Consider the following 22200-nt stretch of genomic DNA (forward strand, 5'->3'; position numbering starts at 1 on the left):
AATGTATCTGTCACTCAACTGTTAGTCCGACACCAACACCCTACAAGTGATAGTATAGTGGGCACAAACAAAGTGATAAAGCTAGGTGAAAAAACTAGGTGAAAAAAGCCCAAGAGCAGAGGGAAAAATTCCCATCAAAGGCCACACTGTACCGCCCTATTTAGCATCATTTGGGTGCCCCTTTGCTCACGAGATAGAAACGGTGGTCTCAATGGTTTCACTGTGACCAAATGTAAATGTGCTCAAGGTGCAGTAGGTTATCAAAAATATATGTGTGACTACTGAAAAAGCAGTGTAAAAGTATATGAAAAGTGAAAACTAAAATTGAATAAACTGAGTAGATATCAGTAATTTATTATTATCTCCCAGTTTCCCAAGTCTAAAAACAAAGTGAAAAGCACAGATTTAACATAATATCTGTGGCTAGTAGTGGTCAACATGTTTCAGCATATCGGCGAAAGATTTTTCAATGCATTCTTCAGGACCCGATGTTATTTGACTACTGCTTTTGAATATGAAAATTAAAAGATATCACCTGCAAAGGTCAGGTTGTCCGTTCAACCACACACCATTAGTTGTGGTTATTGCGCCTCACCCCACCTGGCTGCAGCTCAGGTCTAAGGGGAGCACCGCTCTGTCCGTCGGTGTCTCCTGGCAGTCATCCGAACTGTCTGGGGGGGCCAGACAGATATCTTTTAATTTTCATATTCAAAAGCAGTAAAGTATAAAGGGCGTAAACCGAAGGTATACAGCGCACTAAGGCGGATGATGAAAAGCCATAATTTAATGGATGTTTGGGGGCTGCTTCGGGGGCCAAACACAGATGGTTCTACTTACTTTTCTTTCCCCCACAATAAATACGTTAGAATCGATTATATTATGTCATCTATAGAGGAGGTGGACATAATAGAAATAACTAAATCCCCGAAAACAATATCCGATCACAATGCGTTGACCATCATTTTCGATACTATTAGTATGGTTAAGCCAAAGACTCAATGGACTTTTGACAGGAGGTTATTGGTTAATCAGGAATATATAACCTATATTAAATCATGGGCCCAGTCCTTTTTTGACTGTAACCAGTTTAGTGCGTCCCGTTTAATAGTATGGGACTGTTTTAAAGCAGCATTGAGGGGAGAAACTATTTCATTTGTAGCAAATAAACGAAAGAATGAAAAGCATATTAACAAACAACTTATGCAAGAACTCTCTAATCTTGAGACCCATCACGTCTCCCAAATAAATCAGGCTCAAAGAGGCCAAGTAGATTCTACCTCAGATCCTGGAAAAACTTTAAACAAAATAATGATCTTAAAAAATGAGATCAATAGTATGCTTATTCAAAAAGCTGCTGAAACGTATCAGGCTAATAAGACTAGACTGTATGAAGCAGGAGAAACGTGGGAAAGCAGCTAGCATTACGTACTCGACAAAAACAATCATTGGGTAGTATTAAGAAGATAGAATTCGAGGGTAATGAGCATACAAATCCTAAAGAGATTGTTGAAGTATTCCAAAAGTATTACCAAAAACTTTACGGCAGCGATATCTCACATTCTAATAGCAATATAACAACATTCTTAAACAATTGGCTCCCAGACCAGGCTTTACACAAAGCTATTGATGATGAGACCAAGGCTAATCTGGATAGAGAAATTACGCTTATTGAAGTGGAGATTGCTTTAGCTGAGCTGGCCAACGGTAAAGCGGCGGGTCCGGATAAAATTCCATTGGATCTGTATAAAATCCTTGGTGATCAAATAACCCATTTTTTGCTTGATCTGTTCCTTGGAGTGCAGTACCACACAATCCCTCCAGAGTCATGGAAGCAAACAAATATAATAATTTTTCATAAAAAGGGCAAACCACCTCACCTACATTCCTCATATAGGCCCATATCCTTGATCAACTCCGACTTAAAGCTATATGCTAAAATATTCGCAAACCGGCTGAGTGGGGTCATCAAACATCTTGTGTCCCCCTGGCAACACGGCTTTATCCCCGGCAAGGATACCACAGACCATACTCGGAGAGCCATAACCCTGTTTGACATCATGGGCGCCACGGGGGGTGAGATGTCGATGATCCTCCTCGATGCCGAAAAGGCATTTGATCGAGTATCATGGTAGTTTCTTTGGAACATCCTGAAAAGTAAAAATGTTGGTAACAACTTTATTAAAGCCATTAAAGCCATTTACTTCAACCCCACAGCCAAAATCACCATAGGCAGCAACGAGTCGGAGTTTATCAAGGTACAAAGAGGCACAAGGCAGGGGTGCCCATGCTCCCCGGCTTTATTTGCCCTCTATATCGATCCCCTTATTCAGAAGTTATTAACTTCACCTGCAATTCAACCAGTCATTACCGGGTCTTTCTCCACGAAAGTCATGGCATATGCAGACGATGTCGCTGTTATAACCACCAATCCCTCTGAAGCAATTCTTGAAATCGAGACAATCACTCAGGCATTTGGGTTATATTCAGGGTACTCTTTGAATAGGGACAAAACGGTGGTACTAGCCACTAATAACACTCATTATGAAAGCATACTTAGGGTAAAACAGGTTACATATCTAGGAGTATGCCTCTCTGCGGAGGTAAGCAAAATTAGCAATCTAAATTACTCCCCCCTTATTGATAAAATCAAAGGAGATCTTAGAAGGATAGATAGCTTGCACCTGTCTATAATCGGCAGGGCCAATTATGTTAAAATGAATATATTCCCACGGGTTTTATATTTTTTTAGAGCAATCCCTGTATTGCCTGGAGAACACTTTATTAAGACTATTGATTCTCTTATTTCAAAGTTTATTTGGAGTTATGGAAAAATAAGACGGGCCCTCCCTCTGCTGGCGCTACCTCAAGATAGAGGTGGCTTAGCTTTACCGAATTTAAGATTATATCTTTGGGCAACACTAGTACAATATATGGACCCTCTTTTGACTGCTAAACCTAGGGCTTTAACCTCTATAGCTCTATATATCCCGTCGATATATGAGCTTAGCTTGGGGGAGAAATATAAGGGGTTATTTTTAAGACAGGTGGAACCATCATACTACAAAAAAATTAAATTAAAGACAGTATTAGATGCACGTGCGGTATGGAAAGCTATCTGCAAACATCTGGATATTCCCACATTTACGAAATATACACCACTATGGCACTGCAAGATTATCCCCCCCATTTCTAACGACATTAGATCCCAGAGGTGGGAGCTCCTTGGTATTAATACAATAGGCGATTTTTTTGGTTATAACATTCCATCATCTTTTGAGTCCTTTCAAGAAAGATACAACATTCCCGCTAGCGATTTCCCAAAATTCTATCAAATATCGTCTAGCATCCGCAATATTACACCAAAAATTCTACTAGATAATATACCATTATTGGACATTATAGGGAAAAACTCTACAAGAATTGGGGTATTATATCAGATGTTTATGGCCAATACCCCAGACGACCTCGAACGCACGGAACAATCTTGGGCCTCGAAATTAGTTAATCCCAACGTAGATATAGATCTCTCGCTAGCTCTTTCAGCAAAGCTCTTCATAGCTTCTAATTTAAAGGCCCAATATTACAAAACCATATATAATCTATACTATACATCAGCCAAATTATTTGCTTGGGGGCTCAAGACTGATGACAATTGTCCTAGATGTAAACAGCCACTTGCAAATCTCTTGCATATGTTCTCTGAATGTCCTGCATTGTCATCAGTCAAAGCTATGATACTAGAGTATTGGGCCCAAATCTTTGGGCATCGGGTAAGAGACTCTATAACATTGCATTTATTAGGCCATGACGACTCCCTGGACCACAATAGTGAAGAACAGGCGGTACTTTTTCTGGGATATGCCGTACTTCGAATAATTCTGGCAGCTAGATGGAAAGATGTAGAGCCCCCTACCTTTCATATGTGGCTTAGTCGATTTATTGCCATCTATAAACAGGAAATCGCAATCTATGCCACAAGAGGCAGGAAAATGAGGGCAATAGGAAAACAGCTGTGGGAGCCCATTACTAGGTGGTATAATACTGAAAGTGGAAATCTTGTTTTGGATGTATGATTGTGTATCTTGCTACTTTGCTTCTTCTCTTCTCCCTTCCGTTTCACCTTTTTTCCTTATTGACTATGTGATTTTCCGCTTTCTTGGCTTCGAATTATGATGCTGCTTGGCATGGGTAAAATGTATATGGTTTTGGTTGCTTTTACTTCACTCCCTTAGTATATTTTTAATTGACGGATGATTTATATACTTTAGGTACTATATTGATTACTCATTTCAACATATGACATGCCTTCACGTTGTATTCCATGCATACCTTATTTATCTGCACTGTTTATTTTAAGTAACTTATGTTGATTGTCTGAATTTGCCAATGAATCAATAAAAATTTAAAAAAAATAAAAAACCCTAGTATTCTTGACACTCTTCCTTCTTCCTCAGCTGCTATCAATGAGGATGAATGGTACAAAGTACTTGGCCTTAAAAAATCACATTCACGCACTATAGTTCATGGTCTGACAATGGCAGAGTATCTTAGAGTGAACTGTGCCCCTCAGGGCTCATAGTGACTAATGCACCAAGACTGTTTCTCAATGACAAAGAATTCCTTAAAGACTGGTTGATGATCGCTTGGCGCTGCACACGCGACTGGTTAATTTTAATTATCAAAACTGCAAAGCGCGTGGCAGATACCATTCTAATAGAGATACAGGTGCTTGAGAATCAAATTAAGACCACTATTAGCACGTCCTTTAAGAAGAACCAGGAAGAATCAAACAAGACCAACAAAGAATTTAAGGATAATATTCTGTTTTCAAAAATGGAAAAATGTAAAAAGGACTTAGCAAAATTCAAATTTGAGAAAATATATCCATACACTAGTGATGGATATGTTCCACCTGATCTCAATAACAAAGGTCGCAGACTTCGATCGGGTTATGGTTGATGTAATATGTGACGTCATCAGCAGTGCATTGCACGCGCAAGTTATAGTGAGTCCAACTAACTATAACGTGGGAATTTCATTGGTTTTATGCGAGTAAAATTTCCAGCTAACTATAACTGGTGTGAAACCTATGGTTTTTTTCAGTGAATTTAATAGGTTTTTTAAATGCTAATTCCTAACTATAACTGGTGTGAAACCTATGGTTTTTTCAGTGAATTTCATAGGTTTTTTATTTGCAAATTTCTATTGCTATCAAATCTAATCTTTTTTAATGAATCCTATAGTGTATGTTTATGTAATACTATTTTTTATATGTATATTCTTCTTTTTTTTTTTTTGCCCTGGTGCGCTCCCGGGGCGTGTACCGGGGAGCGCCCTGGTCAGCGCAATTTTGCAGCGCGCCCCGGGGCGCGTTCCGGGGAGCGTCCCGTTAGCGCTATTGCCGCGAACGAAAACAACATCGTGACGTATCGCGTAGCCGCGTCCGCGTGATACGCACGACGTAAGCGCGCCCGGAAGCACCCACGCGCATACGAACGCGCTACGTAAGCGCAGCCGGGCGCGCCCCGGGGTGCGTAGCGTAAGCGCGTCGGGTCATGTGACCTGAAATTAACACTTTTTATTGGTTCAGAACAGTTTTGGTTTCCAAATGATGAAGGCCCGAGTCATGTGACCTGAAAATAACACTTTTCATTGGTTCAGGACAGTTTTGTTTTCCAAAGAATGAAAGCCCCCACCTTTTTTCCTTCTTCTCACTTTGTCCTTTGACTGAAGAAGACCTGTCTGTAGAGCTATTCCCAATTTCTACTTTAAAATGGCTTCAGTAGTAGCAGCAGCAGGAGCATCTCAGCCACCACCACCACCACCAGGAGGACCTCCACAACACCACAGTGGTGGAGCTGAAGAAGAGGAGGAGGAGGAGGAGGAGGAGGAGGGGAGGAACACCTTCCTTCCACAAGATAATACCCCATATAGGCCAAAGCAGCACATTGTTTGGGAGTTTTTTCCATCCCAAAGGATAAAAATAAAGTAAACGTGCCAAGGGTTACTTGCCTAATCTGTGGCACTGAACTTTCCAGGGGGAACCCTAACAAAAAATACTCTTTTGGCAACAACACCATGATTAGGCACATGCAACGCCGGCACCCTAATAACTATGCCAGGGCAGAGGTCAGGGAACTGGCCAGAAACCCTGCACAATCTTCTGCCAGCACCTCCCAAAGTAATCAACCCACCCCATCGGGTCCAGAGGCAAGGGAGATGATCCCAAGCATTCAATCAAAATTTTAAAATTTTTAAATCGTTTGCATTTTTTGTGGAGCGACAATATGCTATGGTGAACAAAGCATTACACTTATCACCCGTGCTTGGGATAACCACAAGTGCCCAAAGCACCCTTAATTTTTTCCAAATTTTTTTTTTGCGCCAGTTGACCCCTTTACAATTCTCTGTTTTTTGTTTCTCCCCATAAAAAATACAAAAAAATATAAAAGTGTTCAGAAAAGCCAAAAAAAGTTTAAAAAGTTCCGAAAAACAATAAAAAAATATAAAACAACAAAAAGAATAAAAAAAACAGTTCTTTTTAGAACTACCTCCAATTTTCAAAAAAACCTACATTTTTTAAAAACTCTGTCATTCTTTTTTCTCCAGGGTACGCTCCCTGGTACGCTCCCCGGTGCGCGTACCGGGCGCTCCCCCCACGAAAATCTTAATTTTTTTTGCCCCGTGGGGCCCTTTTATGGCCCCCACATCAAACCTCGGGGGTCAGGGGGGGTCTACCCTGCCCCCTTATGGTCATTTCCCCCTTTGTTTTTGCCACCTCTTGTGTCTCGATCCTACCGAGACACAAGATGGCGGCCGCTCCGGACTGTTTGGAATGTTGACAGACACCCGAGTGCCAATCTGCTTTCAGCGCACGAACTCGCGTTACGCGCCGGGTGCGCTCCCCGGTACGCGTACCGGGGCGCGCTTATAGATATATTTTTTTTTTAACCTAAATTACTCAAAATCCACTGGAGCACATATCTTGAGACATAGCAAAGCACATCAGCCTACCAGTCCCTACAATTTTGCCAAGTTTCGTGGGAATCCATTCAGCCATTCGGGCTAAAAGTGAGTCCAACCGCCCTATGGAAATTAACATGGGGAAAGCACGTTTTGGGACCCCCCTTGTATCTCGGCCCCCGCTTGACGAATCGCCCCCAAACTTTCAGGGAAGGAGCGGAGCGCCGCGAGGCAAATTCGAGGTAAATGTCAGGCAGATTCCTTAACCGGCGCCAAAGTTATTCCCAATAGAATGTTGCGGATATCCTATGGAAAACAATCCTAACTATAACTACCTACTGGCGACCGCCAGTAGGTAATATATATACTTAGCAAACACATGGAAGAAAATAACACTAAACATTAGCAGTACAAGTAACATCAGGAACAGAACCTGCAAGAGAAGTAATTGAACCAAAGACACCCTCATCTATTTGCATAATAGCATTGAGCTCCTTTTGAAGCATTATAGTTGCATTAGTATCATGAACTGAAATCCTTTTAAGAGAGAGATAAGTAGCACAGTATGAGCAGCATAAAGGAAGGCACTGAATCAGAAGACAGCAACAAATTAAGAGAACAATAAAATATATCACTTTTTGGAAAATCCAACCCCAGCTACCAAACAAAGATCAACTCAAGTCACCGCTCTCCATTCCTCGAACATTCTCCAGGATGTCTAAAATATGCTGAGTGATATTCCCTGCCATATTTGTGATACCGACTACATACTTCTCTCCTATTATTGCGCATGCACCACCACTTTTAGCTAGATTAAAATCAACCGCATATCTCGTTTGTTCAGAGTATATGCGCATGTTTTCCAATTGTGTGGTGATGTCAAGTAAAGCTGCCCCTGTAGAATTAGACAGAATTTGCAGTTTACACCCAAAATTCTCTCTAGCTCATTCACTCCTGGACATGGCAGTACCACCAAATGTGATAACAGAGGAAAGTATATATCCAAAAGTGATACCGTAACTGTAATTGTTGACTTCCAAATCGTGACACCCTCAAAAAAATCCTTGGTCAATGTTCTTTTTACCCATCTCATATTTGCTTTACTATACTTGCAAGGTACCCCAAGAGGTAACACCATTCCCAAAGTCACATCTTATGTGCCATTATATGTATTGGAGTATGTACCATGCGATAGGAAATAAAAACCTGGATGTACATAAAGTGAACCTTGACAATCTACCGGAGCATATCTGGTATTCATCCCCTTCATACTGGGATCATCTTTCCTTCCTAAACGCAAAATATTTTTGTACAATATTGATCCAGAACAATTTAGATACAAATAAGCGTCAGCACTATTTATTGCTAGGCAGCACGCAGGATAGTAACCTGCCTCTTGAGTGAATGTCAAATCTTGATAGTGCCAACCTGTCACAATGATGTTTCTTTTATTCATATATAGGTTATCACAATACATATCAGGAATGCAACCTGGGTACCCTGTCCCTCTCGGTTTTCTATAATATAAGCAGGGTCAGGATATCTCATACCAAATTCACCCGTTACCTCTACAAAGTGGGGAGGACGGACATATGTATAGTTCACCAGTGATAATTAATAAGCAGTCCATAAACTTGTAACAGAATCACTGGGATAACAAGCTGTGTTATCTCCCAAAAATTTGCTGTGCGTATCCAAGAAAACATTACTTTGCATAGCTCTTTTACTATGATCTGAAGAGCCAATGTGATATAAAACACACAATGAGGTATCACCGGAACACTCAGGTATCCAGAACATAACCCCTCCCGCCAATAGGAACAGCAATATAAATAAGCACAGAACAACTTTTTTCCAGACAACCAATCAAGACTGATCTAGACCGGTCACATGGCATCAAAGGACTGTTCATCTTCTGCAATGGGACGACCAAACAGATACATTTTTACTATGAAATTACAAATAGAATCACCAGAGAAGAGAAAAAGAAACATCATATGGTGGAGTCAACGATGGAAAGGGCACACAAAAAAAGTCAAATAGATCAGGGTCTGTCACAAGCCTCTCTGACTAGCTTCTATTGTCCAATTCTCAGTGGTGCAATTGAGCACTTTCACTGTGGAGCCACACTGTTGCAGCCCATCTGCAAATGTTCACTGTTCTCAGGATAGGGCACTCTCCCTCCTTGGGAAAATACCCTCAGCATATCCTGTCCTGCGCCGCAGTCAGTGCACCAGTCTTCTGATCACCAATCTAATAGAAAAAAGCAGAAACAAGGGGATTTTCACTTATCCATGAAGTCCATCCCAGCTATACTCACTTTTCTTTTGGAGCACTATCCTTCTGTCGAGATGGCGAATGGTACCTTACTACTCCAGGCACTGTCTGGTCATGGAGAATAATCTAAAACTCTGGGATGTCGACGGCTGAGACTCAGGCTCCTGTGAATCAGATGAAGAGGAGGCCTGGGCGGCCCTTATTTCGGGTGGAACTGCAGCATTCAGAGCAACCTCATTCTCTTCCTCCGTCTGTACCCAAGTCAGCTAGGCGTCTGAAAAAGGAACCAAACGTTGTACCTTCTCCATCTTGTGATCCCCTATTCCATCACGAATCCAGCTATCGTAGGAAGAGGGAGCGGGATTTGTCCACAATGAAACAAGTGGATCCAGTTCTTTCTGCCGTCCAGTCTCACTGCTGTTCTTTTCTTGATGAGCACCAAGTATGTTCCTTTCCATCTAGGCTCCAAACTGTCTCGTCCCTGGAAATTCTTGATTAGAATATAATCACCAGGCTGTATGGTGTGCCCCTCAGGTGCTGGAGGTAAAGCTTCATGTATCTGTTGATGAATAGAATACAAGCTTTTGGTGAGATCATATAAATAATCGAAAAGCAGAGGACAATCAATTTCAGAAATCTTTTTCAGTCTAGGAATGTCCCACTCATTTGCGGGATGGCCAAAAACCGCTTGATAGGGTGATAATCATGTTCTAGAATGGGCTGTCATTCTGGTGGACAATAAAGCAAGGGTTAATTCATCTGGCCACTGCAACCCAGTACTTTACTTAATCTTTGCCAATATTATTTTGAGAGTACCATTGTACTTCTCAACTAAACCTCCAAACCGAGGATGATTTGCTGCATAAAATATTTGCTTGATATGCAGACCATCGCACACTAACTGGATCACCTTTGCATTGAAGTGACTTCCATTGTCTCTCCAAATCAAACGGGGCAAGCCATAACGTGGGAAAAACTCCTTAATAAGAGCCTTTGCCATTGCCGTAGCTGTGTTTTCTTTCATTGGGTAGGCCTAAATACATTTACCGAATGCACAAACAACCACTAGCACATATTTCAAATTATTAACTTGTTGCATCTCAATGTAATCCATCTGGAGTACCTCAAAAGAGAGGGAAGGAGGCGCAAAATTACCCGAAAGGGCAGGGGTACCTTTCCCAGGATTATGCTTCTAACAAATCATTCAGCGCTTCACCAAATGGGAAGCAACCTTTGGGATATTGTCATTCGTCCAAACAGGATCTAATAACTTACAAATTCTCCTTGAGATAATATGAGCTGGACCATGTGCCATTGTAACTACAGGGCAAACATATGCATCGGGTAACATCCATCTCTTCTTCCAGACTTATCAGTCTAGCACCCTTCATCATATAAATGCCCTGTACTCGATTGACACACTGCCAACTCCTCAACTGTTGCCTCACTCTGAATTTCTCTAACATTTTCTAACAAATTTGCCAACATAGTAACATCTGGCATCCATCTAGCAGGACCTGCCACAAGCATTTTCATCATTTTTGATCAGGCTGTCTCCTTTGCCATCTGATATGCAAACGCACTTCCCTTTCCCCATCTGTAATTGCTTTATGGGCACTACGCTTCACTATTGCCAATCGTTTGGGAAGGGACAGGGCTGTCAAAAGCCTCTCTATTAATGTTCCATGCTGAATCTTAGTACCATGTGAAGTCAAGAATCCTCTCTCTGCCCAGAGGCGCCCATAATTATGAGCCACCCCGAAGCCATACTGACTGTCAGTATTAATTTTGATGGTCAGTCCTTCACTCAATTCACATGCTCGCAAAAGGGCTATCAGCTCCGCAGCAGGCACTAATTGGTAAGGAACACGTAATGTTTCAACTACAATGTGCAGTGTGGTATTAGCATACGCCGCTGTAGTAGTGCCATCTGACAATTTGAAACAAGAGCCATCGACATATAGTTCCGCTTGTGGGTCAGATAAGGGAACATCAGTCAAGTCTACCCATCCCTTCGTTTCTTCTTCAGTACGGACCAGATAATCATGGACATCTTTGTCCTCCTCTTCCGAAGGGAGGTGTAGTAACATGGCTAGGTTCAGAAGGGCACATCTTTTGATAGAAATATGAGGTGCAAATAGAGTTAATTCATAACCAGTCAGACAAGCACTGATGAGGTGCTGCGTCTTTGTCTTGTTTAACAGTACTTCCACAGCATGAGGTACCATTACTGTGAGATCAAGATTGAGGATGAGCCCTGCCGAATGTCGAATAGAGACTGCCGCCGCTGCTCTTAAACACCTCGGAGGGCTCTGGCGCCAGTGGTAAGTGTAGCATAAAAGGGGGCATATGGCCTCTGCTTACCTCCGAACTCTTGTGTTAACACTGAAAGCGCACATCCAGACGTTTCGTGAATGTACAGTATGAAAGGCTTCTTATAATCAGGCGTACCAAGCACAGGTGCAGAACAAAGCGCAACTTTTAATTGTTCAAAAGCATACTGACATTCATGCGTCCAAGGCATGGGTTCATGCACATCTTTAGTTGTTAGACAAAGCAAAGGCTGTATTAGTAAAGAATAAGCGGGTATCCAGTGACGACAATACAAGGTGATGCCTATGAAAGCACACACATCCCTCTGAGTCACAGGGACAGGCATCTTAACAATGGCATCAACTCATTCAGGTGTTAGCCTCCAACCCTCCTTCAACAGCAGGTGACCTAAATAGGTGACCTGCTGTTGACAATATTGGAATTTGGAAAGGGACACTTTATGTCCTCTGTTAGCCAAATGCTTTAATAATTTAACAGTGGCATTCCCGACAACCCTCTCCGGTATCCGAGGCTATCAAAATGTCATCCATGTACTGCAATAATACATTACCTACGGGAAGAGAGAGAGAGAGTCCAATTGACTTTTCAAAGCTTGGCTATAGATACTGGGACTTTCAGTATACCCCTGAGGAGCTAGGCAGAATTGGAAGCTCCTACCAGCCAGAGCAAATCCAAAAAGATACCTACTGTCGGGATGAATAGGAATACTAAAGAAAAAATGGGGAACAACTATCTTATTGACCTCCCGCAGATCAATCACAAAGTGATAGACATCAGGATGTGCATCACAGGAATCCAAAGGTGCCTTCTTAAGAATAGGAAGAGTGGGGCTATTGCATACATTCAATACTGTCTCTTCAACCACCCGATATTTGATCAGGTCTTGTATAATCTGCATTAAAGCCTGTTCCCCAGCCTGTGATATTTTGCACTGGGGAATATGAGGGAGCACAGCTTGATCCTTAACTTTGATAGAAACTGGTGGTATCTGCAACAACCCTACATCCATATCCCCTGTGGCCCACAATGAAGACGGCACATCTTTAAATTCAAAAGGAAGCGGCGCATCTTTTGCCAAACACTGTTTAGCTCTAACCACATTAGGTCCAAGAGTTATATATACATCATTCGGGGAACAATAAATAGTAGCATGTAACTTTTTCAAAAAATCCAATCCTAATACATTTTCCCCACAATTCTCCGTCAACAGAAATGGGGAGTGCACAGTGAAAGGACCAACAGTCAAAGCAAGAGGTCGGGAAATGGGGCTCACAGCCGGTATGCCAGAAAAACCTCCCGAAACATTATTACGGACAGACAGGGCTGTCCCGAGGACCAGTGAACGAGGAACAGAGCTATTCGTTGCACCTGTATCCACCAAACATTTTTGTGCCGAACCATGCAAATCTGCTGTGATGTAAGGACCACGCTGACCTACAGGAATTTGGACTGGTCCCCTTCCCTGTCCCTGGCTGTCCTAGCCATAGGACATCCCTGACGCTTCATCCATATCATAATCAGCATGATAGAACTGTCTACCCAGGGGTTCTCAAAATAGTTCTGATCAGAATGACCCCACGAGGATGCACCAGCTTGAACCTCATCCTGACTAATCTCACCACAACCCCTTCCACCTGAACCCCGCCCTCTAGGTACTGCAATTTTCTGTAACAAATCTGGACACTTGCTTCACCAATGTCCCTCCATTTTGCAGTACTCACGCCGATTCAGCCCTAAGGGTGTACCACCTCTACCAGCTCCCCACGACCTCTGAGCAGGACCGGTGCCACAAGAGAAGTGTGGCTCAAATGGTTAGAGCGGCAGACCCTGATGCAGAGGTCTGGCCCGGGACCAGGGTTCAATACCCGCCTCGGCGGGTCTTGGGCTCAATTTCCTCAGACCTCATAATTCTCGCCTCGGTGCCTATTCTAATCATGGGTCCCACTCTGCGACTCTGGACAATAGCTTGCTTAAGGTCCACAACAGCCCCAAAAGCGCTGGGATGCCTGGTTTCACCCTGGGGGTGCCCAGGAGTGGACACTCACAGGGAAAAACCAGGAAGGGCTCCTAAGCGGTATACGGACTGCGCCGGGACACTACCTCAGGGAAGTAGCTGTGCACTCTATAAATACTGGTACATCCCCTTCCAGACCCTCATGCAACCTGTGGCATCAACACACTTGTGTTCAACTCCTTACTCTTCTTTTCCACCTTGTCCTTTTCCTCATTTTCTTGATGCTCATAGTACTGAGCCATACTCAGTCTCACCAAAAAGGGGGAAGGAGGAAGTCCAAGTGCTCTCCAAAGCTTGTAACCGAGGCACCATCTCCGGAAGCAAATTCGTAGCAAACCTGTTGACAAACAAACAAACACCACCAACAACTGACAAATTCTGCCCACTGAAATTCCAAAACACCCCTTCAAACCGAGTAAAAAAATCACACACTCTCCTCTTTCTTTTGATGACATGCCGTCAGCTTGTCCTAATCTACTCGTCTGGGTCGGATAAGAGAATGCATAGAGGTGGTGATACGACTTGGCAAAGCCAAGATCTCAGCCCTAGGTTTTTCACCAGGCTTTCGCTCCTTATCCCATGCCTTCATCTCATCCCATGTGCCACCCAATTCCACACTGTGATCCTGCATATGAACCTGCCTCCATATATCTACCAACAGCCTGAAAAACATCTTAATATCTGGTAAGGTCCTAACTGACAAGGAAGCGGCCTCTGTTAACTCTTTATAATACGCCGTAGGGTTTTTCCTAATATCCGGTAATTGACTCTTAAGGGTTAGCACCTCACTTCTCTTCCATGGGGTATTAACCCACTGCTCTTGAACATGAGCCACTACCTGTTGTTAAACCACATCTTCTCTCTGGTTTAGCTGCTCTGGGATCTCAGAATGAAAAATAGGATGCACTTCCCTCATCGGAAATTGGGACACATTCATCGGAGTTTGATGATGTAATCTTTTTCTATAACCGAGAAGTGTCAACATTATTGAGAATTTCTGCAGGGGCCATGCCAGCTGCATATACACGGTATCGAATATCATAGATAATTTGAGGAGCTGTACAACCAATACATGGTTCACACAAACCAATCAATGTAACCGACATGCTGAAGGGCATGCTGTTGTACAAATGGTTCAAAATCTTTCATCACACTCCATATAACCTCCAGCCTATAAATCGGACTCCAAGCCGATTGTGCTGCCTGATTTGCAAACATCCTTTTCTCTTCTTCACCCACATGAGATCGAATCAATACCCGTTACATTCGCTCCCGTGCTGCTGCCCAATTCCCCCCTTCCGACCCACACACTGGTGTCCCAACACTACACAAAACTGAGGATGAAATGAATGGCGAAGACACAAGAGGTAAAGACCCAGGTGACAGGGTCAGCAATGGCTGGGTTGTAGGTGTAAGAGAAGGAGGAGAAACATAAGCAGAAACAGCAGACACTGAGGGGGGCCTGCAGTCACCACACTCGCAGGTTGCGAAACCAGAGGGGAGACAGACAGGGCTGGAGCCAAAGCTTTTGAGTCTACAGAAAGACCAGAGGAAGGCAGATGAATAAAGGAAGACTGAGAGGACGGAACAACAGGATATATTCTCTATGGGGCAAAAGGAGGTGGGGGGACGAGTTTCCAGCAGATTCACCACAAAAGGATCCTCATCCTCACGAACAACATAGGACTTACTACTTTGTAATCGAACTTCCTATCTGCAATCAATTCCATTTTCCATTTGTTCCCTATCATAAACTACAGCTTTCTGGACCACTGTCTGCATTGCCTTCTTCCTAGACTCCTTCTCAGCTCATATGTGCCTCTGCTTAGCTTCCTTCTGCCATCACTGCAAAGTATCAAACATTGACTGCCTACCTCTCCTAGCAAACAATCTGTCCTGTAAATAATTAAATTTTTGTTCATCAAAGGTACCATCCATTGGCCACTGAAGCTCAATATTGTCCCTCGTTTACTTGTGCCATAATGTACCAAACATAATAGGGCCAGTACCATGCTTCACATATATCTCAAAACTCAGAGTGCCTTCTGGAGGTGCAGGCTGCCTCTCCTCCAGCCGATGCCCAACAGAACAACACCGGTACCCAAAGCACCACACTTTACACCAAAAAGGCATCCTAGCATCAGACACATTCACTATCCACTCAATCAACCCACACACACATGCAATAAAGACTCACACACAAACAAAGAGCTCTCACAAGCAGTCCTCAGACTGCGCCAAGACAAGTCAGCCCTCAGACTGCAACAAGACAAGATAGGCTCTAGCCCCAGGCCTTTTCAAGAATAATCAAAATTCAACAGATGGCCTGGCAGAACGCTCAAAAGAGCTCCATATCACAAGGGTCCTCAGACCCACCAAGTTAATCAAGACAGCGCCGCATATACCAACAATCAAGATGAACTTACCTGGTGCACACAGGTCAAATAAGAATATTCTCCACTGCCGACTCTTCAGACCAAACGGTCAGTTCTGAGGGTTTTGCCTTTTCAAGACCCCAGCCGAGATGACCACTAGATGAGGAGCTACCCGATCAGACAGGCGGGGCAGCCGCGAGAACTAGGCTCTATCATATGGGGATTCCCGATCCACCCATCCGACCGTATGCAACCCCGACCACACAACCCGACCACGGGCGGGATGGGTAACTGAAGGAAGTGACCCAACTAGTGCCACCCGGGTCACACCCTACCTCCCATAGCCTTCCAAGAAATGAAGAGTTGATGAAGCAGTAGAGAAATGCAAGCAAAATTAGTTTATTCACAAAGTACCCTGCAGTGGAGTCCAGTCTGCCAAGCCTCCTATGATGGCTGACCAGGGACTGCCTCTAACAAGCATAAAGTTACATTATGTATGTTGCGGAGCCCACAAAGACCCCCCTACTATTAAAAACACTGGTAGATGTCGTAATACAATTTGGGTACAGAACATAAGTTTTGATTCCTCAGCCTGGTACAAACTATCTACTGCCCAAGGTCGTCTGGATTATCCTCCCTACTAGGCAGGTGGGAGAGGGCCTCTATACAGGGAGAACGGTATGTGTTATTGCTGAGCAAGATTCAACATCTGAGAAAAAAACTCACCAAAGGACTATTTCTTGTACATGATACAGTAACAGTTTTGATTGTAAAACAAAATGGCATCTAGGAAGAGAAAATGATGTCAACCTAGCTTACATAACATCTACCCTTGTTAATTGCGTATGCATCAAGCAAGAATATATTATAAAATGGCTAAATAAATGCTAACATAATACCAGATAAAATACAAGTAAGATGGCAATTATAGATCTCAATTCTAACAGTGGAGTATGAGGACATTTTGTGAAGATATTTTGGCCTGGGCTTAGTTCGCGGAGTTTAGCTACGCGGAACTCCGTAAAGTGACAAAATAAACACTGCGAAGTTCCACGAGTGGTGGAGTGCAGTGCGAACTGCAGTTTATGCTGGTATTCCAGCTGCTCGGGTAGAAAACTTTCTGTTCGCAATCGCGAGTGGGGAAAAACTCTGCTGCACATTGCGAAACTGAGTTTTCTGCATTTGCGAGCTCTACGGAGTGCGGAGTGCACAAAACTACGTGAATAGTGCGAAGTTTCCCTTCCATGCCTAATGATATGCCTGAAGAACCCCAAAATGAAGGTGAAGGAAAACTTGCAGCACCACTAGTAAGTGGAGTTGGGCTGGTGAATACAAATGACGAAACAACTCCAACAAACGTTCTAGTGGCTAACACTCTACAGGTATCTTCACCCCATTTGATCCTGTCGAGGACCTTACAATTCCAGAATATTGTTTTGTAAGGAAATTTCGGTGATAATAGACCCTGGGCCCACCGGAAACTTTTGTGATTTTAAGTTCGCAAACCTGTCAGAGCAGTGGATGGTGCCAATCTGACATCTGGGCCAATAATCAATCACACAGAACTAGTGCCTCGGAAGGGCATCGTAAAATCCTAAAATTTAATTTAATAGATGCCCCACAATTCCAACTAATTTTAGGACTTTCTTGGTTGACAGAACACAATCCTACAATACATTGGAGTGCTAGAATCATCAAAATGAATTCAGAGTATTGTAAGGAAAGTTACTTTACAGAAGCAGAATCACATTGAGATCAAAATGCAGTGACCTTGCTCTGCAAGAATGGAGTCTCAGACTATGTGATACAAACAAATGAAGTTCCAGAGGAATATATGTACTATACAGATATATTTAATGAAATAGAAGTGGATATATATATCCCCCTCATAGACCCTATGGCAGCAAGATATAACATGAGCTTGGAGCAAACTTACAATACAGTTGAATCTATGCGTTGACAGAAAAAGAGAATCAATATTTGAAAACCCCTTGAAAAAATATTTGGATAATGGTTTTATCAGGCCATCTCAGTCTCCTGTCTATTCAACGCTTTTCTTTGTGCCCAAGAAGGGAGGAGAGTTACGAGTCTGTATTGATTATAGAACAATAAATAGAATCACCATAAAAAAAGCTACCCCTTGCCTCTCATTTCAGATCAAGTAAAAGGGGCAAGTATCTACACTAAACTGGATCTGAGAGGTGCCTTTCATTTGATTATACTGCGGAAAGGAGGCAAATGGAAGACGGCATTTAGGACAACATATGGATTGTTCTTATATCAAGTAATGCCATATGGACTATGCAACACCCCTGCTGTGTTCCAGCATTTCATAAACAATGTGCTAAGCGACTTCATAGATAAATGTGTGATTGTGTAGATTGATTATATTTTGATTTATTAAAAAACAGAACAGGAACAACAGGAACAAGTCAGAGCAGTTCTACAATTATGGAGAGAGAATATCTTGTATGTCAAGCTAGAAAAGTGCTTATTCAATGTCACAACTGTGGAGTTCCTGGAGTTTGTACTCCTTCTGGCATAACAATGGACGAACAAAAGGTAAAGGCTGTCACGGAGTGGAAATCTTCCACAACGGTAAAAGAAGTTCAGAGTTTCATCGGAGTAGCAAATGCCTATTGGAGATTATACAAGAATTTTCTCAAACAATCATGCCCCTGACTCGGCTGTTAAGAAAGGGGATACCCTTCAAATGGTTGCAAGAAGCTAAATTAGCATTTTAACTCTCTGAAGAAAAGTTTTAACATAGCTCCGGTTCTACTTCACGCAGATACTGCTGAGCCTTTCTATGTGGAAACGGATGCTTTGGAATTGGCCAACGGGGAATGCTCTCTCAAAGGCACAAAGAGACTGGGCAATTGCATCCAGTAGCTTATCATCCCAAAAATTATATCCTACGGTGGTTAATTATACCATAACCGAGAAGGAGCTCTTAGCCATAAAGGATGCCTTTAAGGAAAGTAGGCATTACTTGATGGGTGCGAGACATATGGTGACGGTATTCACTTATCATAGAAATTTGACGTTTCTAAGATTGGCCCGAACCCTGATGCCCTGGCAACTCAGATGGTCATTGTACTTTGATGACTGTGATTTCATTGTCACCTATAGGCCAAGAACAAAAAATAGAAAAGCGGATGCTTTATCAAGACTTGATATAGAAACCAGAAAAGATTGATAGAAGATGGGCAAATAATTCCCCAAGAAAAGACAGTTGGAGCGATTTCCAAAGAGACCTTTGAAGAACAAGTTCTGCAAACACCAAATGAAAAGGAAATGAAGGAATGGGTAGATGAAGATCTCAAGAGGGAGATCTGTGATGAATTACCTTAACAGGAAAAAGCCTTATACTTAACTATGAAAGAACTACAGACACAAACAATGTATGAGTGCCATGATAGTCCTCTGGCTGTCCATAAAGGAATACAAAGGCCGAAGAGCTGACAAAATGAAAATTTTGGTGGCCGCACATGAATCTGGACATTCATCAATATGTGACCAGCTGCGAGATCTGTGCTCAAGGAAAATCTGAAAGGCAGGCTCCTGAAGGATTATTGCAAACTTTACCCATTCCCACAAACCCCTGGCACACAGTTTCTTTAGATTTAGTAGTTGATCTACCTTAAAGTCAAGGTTACAATACAATTCTAGTCTGTGTAGATACTTTCACTAAGATCACACACTCTGTGGCTTTAAAAGGAATACCTACGGCAAAGACATTGACACAGCTTTTAAATAAACATATAATTTGAATCCATGGTATCCCTAAGATCATAGTCACAGACATCAAAATTCTGGAGAGCGTACACTAGTGGGTTACCTATAGAACATCAATACTCAACCAGTTTTCATCCGGAAACTGATGGACAAACTGAAAGAACAAACCAATTGCTGGAACAATATCCTAGACTCATTTTATTGGACAAGGAAGTGTACTGGAATGAATATTTGTGGACAGGAGAATTTTCCCATAACAATGCCAAGAATATATCAACAGGCTTCTCACCCTTTAATATGAATTATGACAGACACCCAAACTCATTGATCGAACGTGAGAATGTAGAGGTGCCAGCTGTAAAAGACATTGTCCAACATTTAACTCAGATCCATCAATCAGCAGGGCAAAACCTGGCGTTAGTGAAGATTGTTACAAATATTTTCTTGATAGAAAAAGAAGAAAAGAACCGGATCTCCAAGGTGGAGATAAAGTTTGGCTCAGCTCAAAAAACGTAAGATTAAAAGATTATTGCAAATTTCAACCACCCTTTGTGGGACCTTATCCCATTAAGAAAATTATGAATCCAGTAACATATCGTTTGACACATCCTGAAAATGAAAAAACCCACCCAGTTTTTCATGTCTCCTTATTAAAGCAGGTTCATTCAGGTTTGAGACTCTCTGCTTCATATGAGCCATTAGAAATAGAATGTGGAACTGAATACAAAGTGAAAAGAATTCTAGATTCCCAAAAATTCAAAGATGAACTTTACTACCTAATAGACTGGAAAGGTTTTGGACATGATGAACGATCGTGGGAGAAATATACTGATGCACATGCTCCACTTCTAGTCAGAGCATCCATTAAAAATTTCCAACCAATCTATGATTGGTGGTACCCTCCTTGAGAGGGGCTAGTGCCAGGATCCCTAGGTGTTTCCTCCCAATGGCCCAATAATAGCTAGCATCCTAACTAGTAACTATTTCAAGAAACAATTGAAGTCTCAAAGGAAGAAACTGGAGGTCGAGCTGCCAACGCTGGAATTCTAAGATGTCTGCCAGCTCACCCCCTTCTGCAGCCTTCAAGTGTTTTCATTCCAATCATAATTGGAATGTGAAGTGCTAGTGGACTCACAAATGCATTCTTCACCTGAGAGAGTTCCTGAGAAGGAACCTTATGTCCTGTTTTCTGTCGCTGCAGGTTATGTTGCACGGATTGTGCACAAATACAGAAATATGCGCAGGAATATGGGATCTTGGTCTATATGGACTGGGTCTTCCTACCACCTTAGTACCCATGAACAGAGGACTGATTAGCTATAGTGTCATTCACTCAGGGATAAACAAATGTTTAGACACCCCAAAACACAACACTCCCAGATATCCCTGGAATGGGGGTCTCAAAACACACCCTTTCACTCACTCTCTTGTACTTATCCACAATAAGATCTGACAGAGACACAAAACAGTTTAACATATTTATTTTAACTAACGTGCCCTAACATGCAGTATACATGCCACAATAGGCAGGAAAATGCATAGTACAAATACAGTCAGCATAGCAGCTAGTTCACATATAATTAAGGGGGATTCCTCATAAAAAAACTATGGAGACAAGACTATAGTGCCTAACCTCCCTCCCCTTGCTAAGAAGTATAATTCTATAATAGAAGATATCTGGGCTTTGTCAGCAGATCCCATACCTTAGCCTATAGATGGTAGATCTACATCATAGGTGCTGTCTCGCTCTTCTCTCTGGAATAGTCCCTCTCCAAGTGTGCACTACCTATTTGTGTACCCCACTAAAAACCTAAGTACGCTATCCAAACAACAGCTGCATTGGTATATTTTGTCTAAGGGCTACGGTCTGGCCAGAACAAAATAACAAGGGGCATTGTTGTTCGACCTTGCACATATTCTTCGCTCAAAATCCCAGGAACATGCAAAGTGAAAACAGCGATAAGTTCTCATGTGGAAGCAGCCATTGAAAATATTACAAAAAATAAAGATGAGTAGTAACGTGAGCAAAGCAGCAGGCAAGCTGCAATGTGCTCATTCTAACTTAGTGAAAAACGACAATGTCCCTATGGGCCACATGACATCCTCCCCTTGGCCAGGGCATTAGCCATAAGCGAAGACAAAAATCAGAGGTAAGCAGAAGCAAAGCGTCACATTGGTATTCCAATTAGGATATTAATGAAGCGAAAAATTTGTATTGCAAGGCTATATTCTTCACACAAAAAATGCCAGTGGGTACTAAAACAAATCCATTTCAAGTCAATCTTCGGAGATAGAAATGTTGCTGGAACAGTGTGATGCCATGAACTCCAGAATGTTGTCTGTCCCTCCCATTGTAAAGAGGTATGCCATCCAGTTTAGTAGATCAGAATGAATGAGCATACATGTTGCTCATATTCAGACGCTGTTAGGAGCATATCAGGGTACCCTAAGTTATCTTCAATGAAGCTCCGGTCTATGAGACGCTGCACAAGGGCACAT

This window comes from Lissotriton helveticus, chromosome 9 (genome assembly GCF_964261635.1).
Source record: "Lissotriton helveticus chromosome 9, aLisHel1.1, whole genome shotgun sequence".
Lineage (NCBI taxonomy): Eukaryota > Metazoa > Chordata > Amphibia > Caudata > Salamandridae > Lissotriton > Lissotriton helveticus.